This window comes from Lathyrus oleraceus, chromosome 4 (genome assembly GCF_024323335.1).
Source record: "Lathyrus oleraceus cultivar Zhongwan6 chromosome 4, CAAS_Psat_ZW6_1.0, whole genome shotgun sequence".
Lineage (NCBI taxonomy): Eukaryota > Viridiplantae > Streptophyta > Magnoliopsida > Fabales > Fabaceae > Lathyrus > Lathyrus oleraceus.
Window position 1 is genome coordinate 232,875,232 of NC_066582.1, and position 16,643 is coordinate 232,891,874.

The following is a 16,643-nucleotide window of genomic DNA, read 5'->3' on the forward strand; positions in this document are numbered from 1 at the left end:
ATGGGTAATGGTTGGAAAGCCCTTGAAATAAGGAACAAAATTCATGTTGGGCAAAAATTCATTTGGAATATGGAAATTAATGAAAACTGGCTGTGAAGATACAAGTACAAAACATGTTTAAGTCACCTTTGAAATTTTTCATCAAAAGTAAGCCTATTCAAACCCCTTTGTTTGCATGATGCAAGCTTCAAATGGAAAAACCTATAACATAAAAGTTGTAGATATTTTAAAGTTGATCAATTTAGACTCAAGGTGTGCATAATTTGGATTTTCTATGACAAAGTTATGGGCATTTGAAGTTGGGTACTTTTTCAAATTCAATGAATTAGGTCCAAGATGACCTATAATATTTTGTATTATAACATGTATTTATTTTAGAATTATGAAATTTTGTACAACATAACATTTGAGTTAGACATCTCAAGCTTTATAATGAATTTGGTCTCACCTCAAAATCATAAAAAATAAGGAAGTTATGCCCTTGGTAAGTTGACCCACAATTAGGGTTTCAGTCAAAATGACCTGTAATGTTTTGCAATTAATGATGACCTTCCAAGTTTCAAATGGATTTTGTATGAACATGAAAGTTGTTCATATGGTTCTTAAGAACATATTTTATCTTGGGGTCATATTCATTTGACAAACACATCAAAAGTTACATCTCAGTGGACCTCAGTTTAGTCAAATGACTTGACTGGTCAACTTTTCAAGGCCAAACTTCCAATCTTGGTGAATAAATGATTGAGGATCCTCAAATAGGATCATATATGCATAAGATAATGAATTAAAGAACTTACCTTTATTAAATTTTATCATAGGTTGAGGTTGCTTCATGAGCAAGGCACAATCAAGGCACAGTTGAATTAGGGTTTCCTTGGGAAACAATCCTCAAGCCTTTTGGGTTGTCTTGATCAAATTGGCAAATTGAGATACTTAGGAGAAATATATGATGATTAAGAGCTTTGTGGACCATTGTCATGCTTTTTCTCATCTTCATCTAGCCATTGCATTGAGCTTAGGAGCCTCCTAGGAGCATGGGAGCACATGATCACTTGAGCTTCAAAACAAAAAGAGTTAGTGACATATTTTTATGCTTTTGGTTAGTAATCAAAATAAGAAAAGCAATAATATACAATACAAGCATGCTTGGTGGTCTCAAACCACTTACCCAAGTCCCACCCCTAGGGTTAAGGAGCCAAACATGCTATGATCCTTGAGGCAATGCACTTGTGCAATAACCTGATGCCATGAGGGATCTTAGGGTCAAAATTAGGGTCTTACAGATGCCCCTATTTAAGGTCATTCTAGACGGAGATATGAAGGTTAAAATCTTCGTCTCGACGAGATAGAATGAGCTTAAATAATAACAAAGAGACGAATTTTGGTCCCTAAGGGACCTCATGTTGCAAATGTATGTATGCAAAATAAAATCTTCATGGTAAATAAATGCCGCGAAGGAAAAGAAATCAGGAGAAACTGAAAAATCCATAGGAGTAATACACTCACTAGGGAGGCAGAGACTCTGGGGGGAAAATAAGGTAAAAATGCGTGAGCAGGTCACGACTTGAAAACTTTCTGGGAGACACGAGGGGATTCCACGAAAATAAATCGATGGAAAGACTCGAGCTGACGCGAAGATGCATGTATTGGGGAATATGCCAATACAGCAAAAGTATCCACAAAAGGATACATCGGATAAAAATCCGGACTCAGACAAGGATGTCCACAAAGGACTCAGCTGAGGAAGAAACAACGAGATATTACCGGTTACTGGGTAATAAACTCAAAGAGAGACATGTTATCAAAACACCGGTTACTGGGTGAGAGAACAACACGCTCAGGGAGAAATCTGACTCTATAGGGGACAAAAAGTCATAATAGGGAGCAGAAGGAAGGAACACCAGGGATACCGGTTACTAGGCATATAATAGGTGACCAACCAGGCGTGAATTGGGAACATATCCAAGACACTCATCATCCGAAAGGAGGGCTGGGAAAACAAACTCAGCTTACAGGATGGCCATTCGATTCTACAAGAAAATACGAATCTTACTCGACTGGGGAAGAAAAAGACTTTGACTGAAGGGCGCGTGAGATATATTATCTATTACCGTCATAACATAGATGATATACTCGCATGAAGGATTATCCACAACCGGTTACTGGGTTAATAAAGGATAAATCGACCGCAAAGAAAGGACATCGGGATACCGGTTACTGGGTATAAAATGATGACCAATCAAAAGGAGAAACAATCATTACCAAACAAGGGTAAATGAAAGATAATTCGCAAGGGATGAATTACTTGACAAAAGTAATTATCCAAGAGATATATCACCGATTATTGGGTGGTATACTCAAAACGAAGGAATATCAATACCAGTTACTGGGTAAAGATAACCAACAAAGAGGGGATTACATCTACCGGTTACTGGGTAGAAAACCACAGAAAAAAGGACTTACAACTACCGATTACTGGGTAGAAGGCCACAGAAGTCCCGCTGGGGAAAGGACGAACAATTACTGGTTACTGAGCAAGTGAATAACTAGACCACAGGGAACTGCAGGGGAAATAACAAGAAAAGAAAATCAATCCAGGAACAAACTAGAAAGACACAATCGAACAAGACTCAACCCGATAAGGATATAACTCAGGGGAGTAATTCCATCCTGATACATAACTGGGGAGGAAACTGAAACAATAATCATCCACGAGGACATAACTCAGTGGGGAATATAGAAGGAAAGATAGACACTTTCTGCCTATGGGGCTGACTCTATATAGAGAGATCTAACACAAACATCTGCCTAGGGAAGAATATTTCACCAATAGCAGGAGATAACAATCAAAGATATATGGAAAAGAATGCAATTATGAATATCTGAATGCTATGATGTATGCATGATTTGTGTATGATGAATGCTGACAAACATACATATCTAACACAAACAAATCCGAGAACCACGAACGGACACCTGTCACAACATCTCAACAAGAAGGGAAAAGCCTACTGGAGAACTCAGTTTTGAGAATAACCCGAGCAGGATGAAAATAAATCATCGAGGATATCAAACCTTATCCCAAAGCTACACTCGCTGAGGATACAAAGAAGATGTATTCAGGAGTAGCGAAAGAATATAACCAAACAGAGAACTCCACACTGGTGGGTATTATCTCTAGAAGAAGAATAACCACGGGAAGACGTCGACCACAGTTGGGGGACTAGGCAAAGTCATAGCTTCCACTGCAAGAAACAATACTCTGCACAAGATAAGTCTTCTAGGGGCAAACAATCCTGACATAAGGAAGAAGTAGAAGATTTGTCGGGGAAATTCCATCAACACTCTCGAGGACAGGTGATTACTAACGATAAGATCCACCGGAGAAGAAACTCTACTGGGGAAGCTCACCAAGGAATGATATGAAACTCTATGGGGAACAACCACCAACCAGATGCACATCAATCAAAACACTCCCTTCTATATGCTGGAGAGGAAACTCTGCAAAGGGAAAAAATAGTATTTTGCTCCACTAGGGAAGGAAATAAACATCTTCAACACCAGCTCTCAATGCTAGAAGAAAATCTTAAAACCCAAAGAAGATACCAACATCAAACTTGGATCAGGCAACCCTACTGGGGACAAGCTGCAAATGCTCTCAAAGGAACTACCCTGGCTGAGGAAATCGGAAATGAATCCTTCGTCAACAAGTGACATGCTGGGAATGAAAAGGGAGACAAGCCCTCCACCAATTGCTCTAGGCAACTTCCTGTTGAGGAGACAAATATCTGGAAAGATAGCTCTGCAGGGAACACATGCTTACTCCGCTGGGGACTTCTACTTATGCTAGGGAAAGACAAACTTCTTCGTGAGTAGAATAGCATATCAACTTTTATCAATCTATAAGGGATTTTAGGCCAGTCCACACAAGGGATGACAACCATATAATTGACAAAACACAAATGATAGTGCCTGATATAGAGGTATACACATTTCTAAAAGATCAAGGCAAGAACTGGAATAGAAAGGATCACCCACAGATCAACCAAACATGGATTGCTAAAACTCCGCAGGGGGCACAAGCATGTATGCATAAACAAACTAATCGGGAACCGTGTTGGATGAAGATCCACAAATTCTGCTAGGAGAAAGCAATTCAACAAGATGGATCAATCCACTGTCATCAAAGAGAACCTCTCGTATTGAACTCCCCGGGAAGCTGATGACATATCATTCCTTCTGCGCTCACTAGGGGAGACAACTGAAAGCTGATGAAGAGGATATAAGAATGCTAGAATATGAACAAATTTCTTACCTTTTGGGGATCATACTCTCCTTGGGAAAGCACTGAGGACATCCCACTTATCCTCTCAGTCATTGTGAATGTTCATTTTGTTTAAAACAGTTTATTCATGAAAAGTTTATTTGTTTAAAACAATGATATCCATCAATTAAAAACATGCAAACATTTGTTAAACAGAAACAAGTAAGAGTGCAAAGAATTGGATAAATGCTCAAATTTATTTAATAGAATGGCAGTCTGCAAATGGCGAGACTCCATGGATCTTTACAAATTTGAAATTGGTGATATACGTTGACAAAGGGCTACATTGAACATAATGACCGTTTCTCCACCAACTCTGAATCCACTGTATTCGAAGCTTCAGTTGACGATGATTGAGCGAGAATCTTTGACAGACAACAGTTGTAGAACAAAGTCTTGTCAGGATGCAGTTACTTGCCAAATCCCTAATTTTTGCCGAGATTGCCCCAGGGTGAGGTACTCAATCTAGCGGGATATATATATTCATTTTTTCATGTCTCTAGAGTTTTCTTGGATCGCCCTTTCGGGTTTTCAATTCACCGAGACGCTCATTTTTGCCTAAGCCACCCTTTTGGGTTTTCAACTTAGCGAGTTATTCTGTTTTTATTTTTAGGCGAAGTATTTCTTGACTGCATCTGAATTCACAGAACGAGCGAAATCCTCCCCATCTATAGTTGTAAGTAATAAAGCACCACCTGAAAAGGCTCTCTTAACAATGTATGGACCTTCATAGTTTGGAGTCCACTTCCCCTGGAATCAGGCGCGAAAGACAAGACTTTCTTGAGCACGAGGTCACCTTATCGGAACATACGAGGTTTGACCTTCTTATCAAAGGTTTTCTTCATCCTCTGCTGATACAACTGACCATGACACATGGCAGTCAATCTCTTCTCTTCTATCAAATTCAGTTAGTCAAAACGACTCTGAACCCATTCAGCCTCAGCCAACTTGGCTTCCATCAAGACTCTCATTGATGGGATCTCAACCTCCACGGGGAGCACAACCTCCATGCCATATACAAGAGAGAAAGGGGTTGCCCCTGTTGAAGTGCGGACGGATGTACGATAACCATGCAAAGCAAATGGCAGCATCTCATGCCAATCTTTGTACGTAACAACCATCTTCTGAATAATCTTCTTGATGTTCTTGTTAGCTGCTTCAACAGTCCCATTCATCTTGGGTCTATAGGGAAAAGAATTATGGTGTGTAATCTTGAACTCACTACACAGTTCTTTCATCATCTTATTGTTCAAGTTAGATCCATTATCAGTAATGATCTTGTCTAGCACACCATATCGGCATATGAGTTGGTTCTTGATAAACTTCACAACCACCTGCCTGGTCACATTTGCATACGATGCCGCTTCAACCCACTTGGTGAAGTAATCAATAGCCACGAGAATAAAACGGTGATTGTTCGACGCTTTGGGTTCTATCATGCCAATCATGTCAATTCCCCACATGGAGAAAGGCCATGGTGAGGAAATAACATTCAGAAGTGTCAGGGGAATATGAATCTTGTCCGCATAAATCTGACACTTGTGGCATTTCTTCACATACTTGTAGTAGTCAGACTCCATTGTCAGCCAATAGTAGCCTGCTCTCAACATCTTCTTAGCCATAGCATGTCCATTGGAATGAGTACCAAATGAACCCTCGTGAACTTCGGTCATCAACAAGTCTGCTTTGTTACTATCCACGCATCTGAGCAGAACCATGTCAAAATTCCTCTTGTAAAGCGCATCACCATTCAAGTAGAAACTACCAAATAATCTCCTCAAAGTCATCTTATCTTTATCAGATGCCCCAGGCGGGTAAGTCTGACTTTGGAGAAAACACTTGATATCATAATACCATGGCTTATCATCTTTCACCTCCTTAACTGCAAACACATGAGCTGGCCTATCCAAGCGCATCATAGTAATATTGGGGACTTTATTCTGGTACTTCACTACAATCATTGAAGCAAGCGTAGCGAGAGCATCCTCCATCCGATTCTCATCTCGAGGAATATGATGGAAGTCAACCTTAGTAAAGAAAGTTGAAATCCTCCTCGCATAATCTCTATATGGGATGAGGCCAGGCTGATTCGTCTCCCATTCACCTTTAATCTGATTCACAACAAGGGCCGAATCACCATAAACATCGAGATGTTTGATCCTAAGATCAATACATTCTTCCAAACCCATAATACAAGCCTCATACTCCGCCATATTATTCGTGCATTTGAAAGTTAGTCTTGCTGTAAAAGGAAAATATGTGCCTTGAGGAGTAATAGTCACTGCCCCAATACCATTTCCATACTGATTAACAGCACCCATCGGGAACCAGGCTCTGGCCCTTCATCGAGTGTAGGCTCATCACAATCTTTCATCTTCAAATACAGAATCTCCTCATCAGGGAAGTCATATTGCACAGACTGATAATCTTCAATTGGTTGATGTGCCAAATGGCCAGCCAAGATACTACCTTTAATAGCTTTTTGAGATCGATACTCAATATCATACTCAGACAACAACATCTGCCAACGGGAAATTCTCCCAGTTAAAGCAGGCTTCTCAAAGATATACTTGATTGGATCCATTTTGGATATTAACCAAGTCGTATGATTTAACATATACTGGCGTAAACTCTTAGCAGCCCAAGCCAAAGCACAACATATCTTCTCAAGCATTGAGTACCGAGACTCACCGTCAGTAAACTTCTTACTCAAGGAGTATATTGCATATTCTTTCTTTCCTGATTCATCTTGCTGACCCAGAACACAACACATGGAATCATCAAGCACAGTCTAGTACATAATCAACGGTCTCCCTTCAACAGGCGGAGACAGAATCAGAGGCTCAGACAAATACTCTTTAATGCTGTCAAAGACCTTTTGGCAATCTTCGGTCAAATCATGACGCTGATCTTTCTGGAGGAGCTTGAATATAGGCGCACATGTGGCAGTCATGTGGGATATAAATCTCGAAATGTAATTCAAGCGGCCAAGAAAACCTCGGACTTGCTTCTCAGTTTTGGGAGCAGGCATCTCTTGTATTGCTTTGACCTTGGCAGGATCAACTTCAATACCCCTCTCGCTGACAATAAAGCCCAATAACTTGCCGGAACGGACTCCAAATGTACACTTGTTCGGATTCAAGCGGAGTTTGTACTTCCTCAATCGCTGGAAAAGCTTCAAGAAGTGCTCTACATGTTCAACTTCCGTTTTCGACTTTGCAATCATATCATCAACATACACCTCAATCTCTTTGTGCATCATATCATGAAACAAGGTAGTCATAGCATGTTGATACGTGGCTCCAGTGTTTTTCAAACCGAAGGGCATCACTTGATAACAGAATGTTCCCTAAGGTGTGATGAATGTTGTCTTCTCCATATCCTCAGGTGCCATTTTAATCTGATTATAACCGGAAAATTCGTCCATGAATGAAAAGATATTAAATTTAGCTGTATTGCCTACCAACATATCAATGTGAGGTAGAGGAAAATCATCTTTCGGGCTAGCTTTATTCAAATCACGGTAATCCACACACATTCAGACTTTTCCATCTTTCTTAGGCACATGCACAATATTGGCCACCCATTGAGGATATGTAGAAGTCACCAGAAACCCCGCATCAATTTGCTTATGAACTTCTTCTTTAATCTTCACTGCCATGTCAGGATGAGTTCTTTTGAGCTTTTACTTTACAGGCATACACTCAGGCTTCAACGGCAAGAAATGTTGCACGATATCAGTATCTAGACCAGACATGTCTTCATATGACCAAGCAAAGACGTCAACATATTCTCGCAGCAACTCAATCAACCCCTTCTTAACAGACTCTTCAAGGAGTGCCCCAATCTTCACTTCACGAATGCAGTCTTCAGACCCCAAGTTGACTGTTTCCAGATTCTCAAGATGTGGCTGAATGATCTTCTCCTCGTGCTCAAGTAGACGGGTAATCTCATCAGGAATCTCTTCAACATCATCTTCTTCTTCCTCAAATACAGGGAACTCAAAGTTGGGAGATGGTGTTGGATCATTATGTGCAATGGGTTTGATTAACCTGCATAATGATTTTGAGTATAAAAGAGATTTTAGAATTCAAACAAGGCGAATCATTATGCAGATGAAAAGATTGATTTTATTCTCTTTTTAGGGTTTTATGGTAATCATCAATTTCATGCAAAAAGCAAAAAGGAATTTTTTTTTGGAAAACAAACATTTAACATGTGATTATTGAATGAATATCATTGTATTAATCAAATTATGCCAACAATGTCTTCACTTCTCCTTTTGGCATGAGAGAAGGGTTTTTAATCAAAATGAACACATTACGTTGACTTATGGATAACTGTTGGAACATCAACACCGACCCAATTATTGTAGATTCCTCTGGGTATGACAAAGTTGCCAAGGTCTTGCTCTTCATCATCTTCAACAATGACAGCAGCTTCTTGATCTTCAACGGTGTGGATGAAACCTCCACTCTAGAATAACCCAAGATCATCAGAAACACCAGAAGAGTACCCTATGCCAGCCCGAGATTTGTTATCTTCCAACTTGATCATTTTCCCCAAACCATTAGTTGCACCATGCTCAATGGCCAACTTCGCATCATTATAGGAGACAAATGAAGAAAGTCCTTTTCTAGAAGGCTCAACAATAGATAGGGCTTGGAACGGAGTCCCAACCCCATTCTCAGCATCAATATAGGAGAAGGAAGATAAATGGATGACCAAGAGAGCCTTCTCTCCCCCTATCACCACCAACTTTTTGTTCTTCACGAACTTCAACTTTTTGTACAGGGTGGATGTCACGGCGCTTGCCTCGTGAATCCATGGTCTGCCAAGCAAACAGCTATAAGACAGATGAATATCCATGACTTGGAAAGTGATATGGAAATCACTAGGTCCAATCTTGATCGGGAGTTCTAATTCGCTGATCATAGTTTTGCGCGATCCATCGAAAGCTTTCACTACCACTCTACTCTGCCTCATGGGAGGCCCGTGATATGAAAGTTTAGCAAGAGTGTACTTTGGCAATACATTGAGTGATGACCCTGTGTCCACCAACACATTGGACATGGCATCGTCTTTACAATTCATGGATATATGTAAAGCCAAATTGTGGTCCTTTCCCTCCTCGGGAAGATCATCATCACAGAAGCTCAAATTGTTGTAGGCGGTTATATTTGCAACAATGATATCAAACTGCTCAATTGTGACATCGTGATCCACGTATGCCACGTCCAACACCCTCTACAATACTTCGTGGTGTGGCTCTGAGTTCATCAACAAAGATAAGACAAATATCTTTGATGGAGTTTGTAGCAACTGATCGACAACATTATACTCACTCCTTTTGATGAGCCTCAGCATCTCATCACCATCCTCTCTCAACATGCCAGACTAGCCAACCAGGATACGAGTATTATTGGTTTTAACATCAACAAGGTCAACACCCTTCACAACAGGAATAGAATTATTTGCAGAAGAAGTCCCCACGGGACCATCAGGATTGACAACAGCCTTTTTCACAACGTCTTCGTGGGATTTCGGTTGAGCCGAGAAAACACGACCACTACGGGTCACTCCACTAACGTCATAAATGCTCACCACAGAAGTTGAGGGCAACGACACCTCCTTCCCATCTTCCAGCATGACTGCATTATAACGGTACGGGACAACCTTGTCTGATACATACGGGATAGGACCCGCTGGCTTAATCACAAGAGTTGGCGATACTTTCTTCTTGCTGCCATCATACTTGATAACAACATGCTCAGGAATTTTAAACACATGAGTGATAACATCAACTTCATCCTCATTACGATTCTGAAGTATCTCAATCATCCCTTGATCTAGCATCTCTTGGATATCCTTTCTCACTTGACGGCATCCTCTCTCATTGATAGTGCACACCTGGCACCTATCATGATCATGCTCATAATGAATGTGTTCACACAACAACTTATGCATCTCTATTAAGGACTGCGTTATGTCATTCACATAAAGGACTTTGTACTTGCCAGGGCACCCCTGAACCATATTGACAGCTGCCTTCCCATGCTCGAGCAATGGGTTCTTCTTCACATTTGGGCCTACGTCCTCAAAGAACAGTATCCCACTCCTCACAAGGTCTTGCACCTTGGTCTTCAATGGAAAGCAATTCTCCACATCATGTCTGGGCGCACCAGAATGATATACACAGTGAAGTTCGGGCTTGTACCACCATTGAGGATTGGCTGGCACAGCAGGAGTGGCACGAGGAGTTATCAACTTCCTATCAATTAAGGAAGGATAAAGCTCAGCATACGTCATCGGAATCGGGTCAAAAGTCACCCTCTTCCTTTCATAGTTGTTGGTGCTGGTGTTATTATTGTTGTGAGGCTGGTAAGCCTGTTGTTGTTGATGATGTTGTTGTTGTGGTTGTTGTTGAACTTCTCTGAAAGCAGATGTTATATGAGCCACCTGGTGTTGGTTGACAGTCGGTCGCACATCCTTCCTCCTTATAGAGGGTCTTCTTTTGACATGGGAAGAAACGGCATGAGTCTCCCCCTCATTCTTCCTAGCAAATCCTCCATACTTCTTTGCTGAGGAACCATCATCACGAGATAAACGTCCTTCACGGACCCCTTCCTCTAGCCTCATCCCCATATTCACCATTTCGATGAAGTCCGAGGGAGCATTAACAATCATTCGCTCGTAATAGAAAGAGCTTAAAGTCTTCAAGTAGATCTTTGTCATCTCCTTCTCTTCCAGGGGTGGCATTATCTGAGCTTCCAGTTCTCGCCATCTCTGGGCGTATTCCTTGAAGGTCTCCTTGTCCTTCTGGGACATTGCCCTCAACTGGTCCCTGTTTGGAGCCATATCCATATTATATTTATACTGCTTCACGAAGGCCTCGCCTAGATCGTTGAAAGTGCGGATGCTTGCACTCTCCAGCCCCATATACCACTGGAGCGCAGCACCTGTCAGACTATCCTGAAAGTAATGGATCAGCAGTTGATCATTATCAGTCTGTGTTGATATCTTGCGAGCATACATTACAAGATGGTTGAGCGGGCATGTGTTTCCCTTATACTTCTCAAAGTCAGGCACTTTGAATTTAACAGGGATTTTAACGTTGGATGTAACACCCTTCTAAAATACCCCAAATATTTAATTAAAATAACAACATATATAATTCAGAGTAATTATGCATCCAAGGGTGTCACACAACATTCCACACTATTTATCAAAGTAGCTTGTCATGCTCATTTATTTATCAAATAAAACAGTTGCATAATACGCAGCGGGTAGAGATCAAATTATCATTCAAAACATGTAACATATTACATGTAAAATGGTTCACAACCAATCAATAAAATATTCCAAACATCCCATCCCGATGTTACATCTATCAGAGCATGACCCACTAAGGAGACTACACTAGACTCCAAGTATTAGCTTCTACTCAACTCATTGCTCGTTACCTGAAAAATAGTTGTAAGGGTGAGTTCCTTAATCGATATAATAAGCATTATAGAATATAATGTCATGTTAAGTAATTTAACACATTAATCACCCTAATCGTATTCGCACATTCAGTAACGGCACACCAACTCAAACATCATACTCAACACCAATACAACTCATATTCATACTCAATAGCAACACCACACACGTATAATATTGGAATACATCCATTCATATTATACGCCATACATAATTTATGCAATGAGACTCCACACATGCGGTACCGACTATTCTTGAAAATATAGTTCAAGCTCACCGATCAATCCAGATACGGCTACTAAGCTCACTAGTCCCACTCATTTGAGATCTAATGACTCACTCACTAATTCCTCACCATGGGAATTAGCTACAGCCCCGAAGGCTATGCTATGCACACTAATCACCTAGCATGCAAACATCAACAACAAATCCAAAATGATTCACTCACTAATTCCTCACCATGGGAATTAGCTACAGCCCCACAGGCTATGCTATGCACGCTAATCATCTAGCAATGCAACATCAACAACAATCCACAATGGACATATGCTCACACTCTAAGCCATACAACAGTCCATTCACAAATACATGCATAATATATACATTCACAGCATTATGCATATCATCATACATCATCAACACATGTATCAACACATCATATCATGTCAAATAATTAAACACAGTATTAGCACACTCTACTAATACCTATACTGCTCAAAACAACGGGAAATCATCCCTACTATATCACACACCGATATAGGCAACCACCAATTAGGCACACAACATTTTAATTAACACTTTTTCCACTCTGCAACAGCGTTAACCGGTTAACGCCCTGGGTTAACCGGTTAACGCAGGAAAAACACGCTTACTGCCCAAAACTTAGTAAGCTTAGTAGCCGTATCTGGATTGATCGGTGAGCTTGAACTATATGTTCAAGAATAGTCGGTACCGCATGTGTGGAGTCTCATTGCATAAATTATGTATGGCGTATAATATGAATGGATGTATTCCAATATTATACGTGTGTGGTGTTGCTATTGAGTATGAATATGAGTTGTATTGGTGTTGAGTATGATGTTTGAGTTGGTGTGCCGTTACTGAATGTGCGAATACGATTAGGGTGATTAATGTGTTAAATTACTTAACATGACATTATATTCTATAATGCTTATTATATCGATTGAGGAACTCACCCTTACAACTATTTTTCAGGTAACGAGCAATGAGTTGAGTAGAAGCTAATACTTGGAGTCTAGTGTAGTCTCCTTAGTGGGTCATGCTCTGATAGATGTAACATCGGGATGGGATGTTTGGAATATTTTATTGATTGGTTGTGAACCATTTTACATGTAATATGTTACATGTTTTGAATGATAATTTGATCTCTACCCGCTGCGTATTATGCAACTGTTTTATTTGATAAATAAATGAGCATGACAAGCTACTTTGATAAATAGTGTGGAATGTTGTGTGACACCCTTGGATGCATAATTACTCTGAATTATATATGTTGTTATTTTAATTAAATATTTGGGGTATTTTAGAAGGGTGTTACATTAGTGGTATCAGAGCATAGTCGGTCGAGTCGAGTCGTAATTATTCTGTTTCCCCTGTACGGTATAGGTGTTGTGTAACCCTATCAGTACTCATTGTTTTAGTTTGTTTGGGTTTTCAGAATAGAGATGGCTGGAAGAGGTAGAGATGATGCTGCGATTGCTGAGGCTCTGGGTATGCTAGTTGGAGTACTTGGAGGAAATCCGAATGTTGTGGGAATGGGAGCTGCTCGTCAACTGAGTGAGTTCCAGAAGAACAATCCTCCAATGTTCAAGGGAGCATACGATCCAGATGGTGCTCAGAAGTGGTTGAAGGAGATCGAGAGGATCTTCCGAGTGACTGAGTGTGCCGATAACCAGAAGGTCAGGTTCGGTACGCATATGCTGTCAGAGGAAGCAGATGATTGGTGGGTTGCTACCCGCACGGAGTTGGAATCTGCTGGAAATGCTGAGATCACTTGGGCTGTGTTCAGAGAGAGATTCCTGAGGAAGTATTTTCCAGAGGATGTTAGAGGAAAGAAAGAGATAGAGTTCTTAGAGTTGAAGCAGGGTAACAAGTCTGTTACTGAGTATGTTGCTAAGTTCACAGAGCTGTCGAAGTATTATACTCCCTATAATGAGGCTGCTGGAGAATTTTCGAAATGTGTGAAGTTTGAGAACGGGTTGCGTCCCGAGATCAAACAGGCTATTGGATATCAGCGGATCAGAGTGTTTTCTGACTTGGTTGACTGTTGCAGGATTTTTGAACAGGATTCCAAAGCCAGAGCAGAGAGCTATCAGCAAAGGGTTGATAGGAAAGGCAAGAATCAGAATGATCGTGGAAAACCGTATGCAGTTGGCAAAGGTTTTCAGAGACAGAGTGGGATGAAGAGGCCTAGTGGGGGAGACTCTAGTGCCCCTGCTAAGTGTTATAGATGTGGTCGGGCTGGACATCGTGTCCATGAATGTACCAGTGCTGAGATGAAGTGTTTCAAGTGTGGAAAAGGTGGTCATTTGGCTGCAGAGTGTCGGTTGAAGACTGTAACTTGTTTCAACTGTGGAGAGTTGGGTCATATCAGTCCACAGTGTCCTAAGCCGAAGAAAGAGAATCAGTCAGGAGGCAAGGTCTTTGCTTTATCGGGTTCTGAGACTTCTGCAGATGATCGTTTGATCCGAGGTACGTGTTATATTAATGGCTTTCCTCTTGTAGCTATTATTGACACCGGTGCTACTCATTCCTTTATATCTTTGGATTGTGCTGTGAAACTTAAGTTAGAGATATCTGAGAAGCTTGGAAGTATGGTGATTGATACTCCTGCGAAGGGTTCAGTGACTACTACTTCAGTTTGTTTGAATTGTCCTTTGAGTATTTTTGGTAGAGACTTTGGGATAGACCTTGTGTGTCTTCCACTAGTGCAGATTGATGTTATCTTGGGAATGAACTGGTTGGTGTTTAACCGAGTTTCTATTAACTGTTTTGATAAGACTGTGATATTTCCTGAGATCGAAGAAGGAAAGAGTTTGTTTCTATCAGCCAGGCAGGTGAATGGGGAAGTAGCAGATGGGGCGGAGTTGTTTATGCTGTTAGCGACTCTGGAGGCTAAAGATAAACTGGCGATTTGTGATCTAGCTGTGGTGTGTGATTTTCCTGATGTGTTTCCGGAAGAAGTGAATGAATTACCGCCAGAGCGTGAAGTTGAGTTCTCGATTGATTTGGTACCTGGTACTAGACCGATATCGATGGCTCCGTACCGTATGTCTGCTGTTGAGTTAGCTGAATTGAAGAGTCAGTTGGAAGATCTGTTGGATAAGAAATTTATTCGTCCGAGTGTGTCACCGTGGGGTGCACCAGTGTTGTTGGTTAAGAAGAAAGAAGGTACTATGAGGTTGTGTGTGGACTACAGGCAACTGAATAAAGTAACGATCAAGAATCGGTATCCTTTGCCGAGGATTGATGATTTGATGGACCAGTTGGTTGGTGCGAGTGTGTTCAGCAAGATAGATTTGAGATTTGGGTATCATCAGATACGTGTGAAAACTGAGGATATTCAGAAGACTGCTTTCAGAACAAGGTATGGACATTATGAGTATTCTGTAATGCCTTTTGGTGTGACTAATGCGCCTGGAGTATTTATGGAGTATATGAATAGGATTTTCCATCCGTACCTAGACAAGTTTGTTGTGGTGTTTATTGATGACATTTTGGTGTATTCGAAATCTGAAGAAGAGCATGCTGAGCATTTGAGAGTGGTTTTAGAAGTTCTCCGAGAAAAGAAGTTATTTGCTAAACTGTCTAAGTGTGAATTTTGGTTAGAGGAGGTTAGTTTTCTTGGTCATGTGATTTCAAGAGGTGGTGTTGCTGTTGATCCTTCTAAGATAGAAGCGGTGTCTAAGTGGGAAGCTCCGAAGTCTGTTGCTGAGATTCGAAGTTTTCTTGGACTTGCAGGTTATTATAGGAAGTTCATTGAGGGATTTTCTAAGTTGGCGTTACCGTTGACGATGTTGACTAGAAAGGGACAAGCGTTTGTTTGGGACTCGAAATGTGAAGAAGGTTTCCAAGAGTTAAAGAGAAGGTTGACTACTGCTCATATTCTGATATTACCGAGTTCGTCGGAATCATTTGAGGTTTACTGTGATGCTTCATTGTTGGGTTTGGGTGGTGTGTTGATGCAGAATAAGCAGGTTATAGCTTATGCTTCGAGACAACTGAGAGTTCATGAGAAGAACTATCCGACACACGATTTAGAGTTAGCAGCTGTAGTGTTTGTTCTGAAGTTATGGAGGCATTACTTGTACGGGTCGAGATTTGAGGTTTTCAGTGACCATAAAAGTTTAAAGTATTTGTTTGATCAGAAAGAACTGAATATGAGACAGAGGAGATGGTTAGAATTTCTGAAGGATTATGACTTTGGTTTGAATTACCATCCGGGTAAAGCAAATGTAGTGGCTGATGCGTTGAGTCGGAAATCATTGCATATGTCTATGTTAATGGTTAAAGAATTGGATTTAATTGAGCAGTTTAGAGACTTGAGTTTGGTGTGTGAGAGTACTCACAATAGTGTTAAATTGGGAATGTTGAAGTTAACGAGTGGTATTCTGGATGAGATTAGAGAAGGTCAGAAATCCGATGTGCTTTTGGTTGATAAGTTGACTTTAGTGAATCAAGGCCAAGGTGGTGAATTCAGAATTGATGAGAATGGTGTTTTGAAATTTGGTAATCAGGTGTGTATTCCGGATGTTACCGAACTTAAGAGGAGTATTCTGGAGGAAGGACATCGTAGTGGTCTGAGTATCCATCC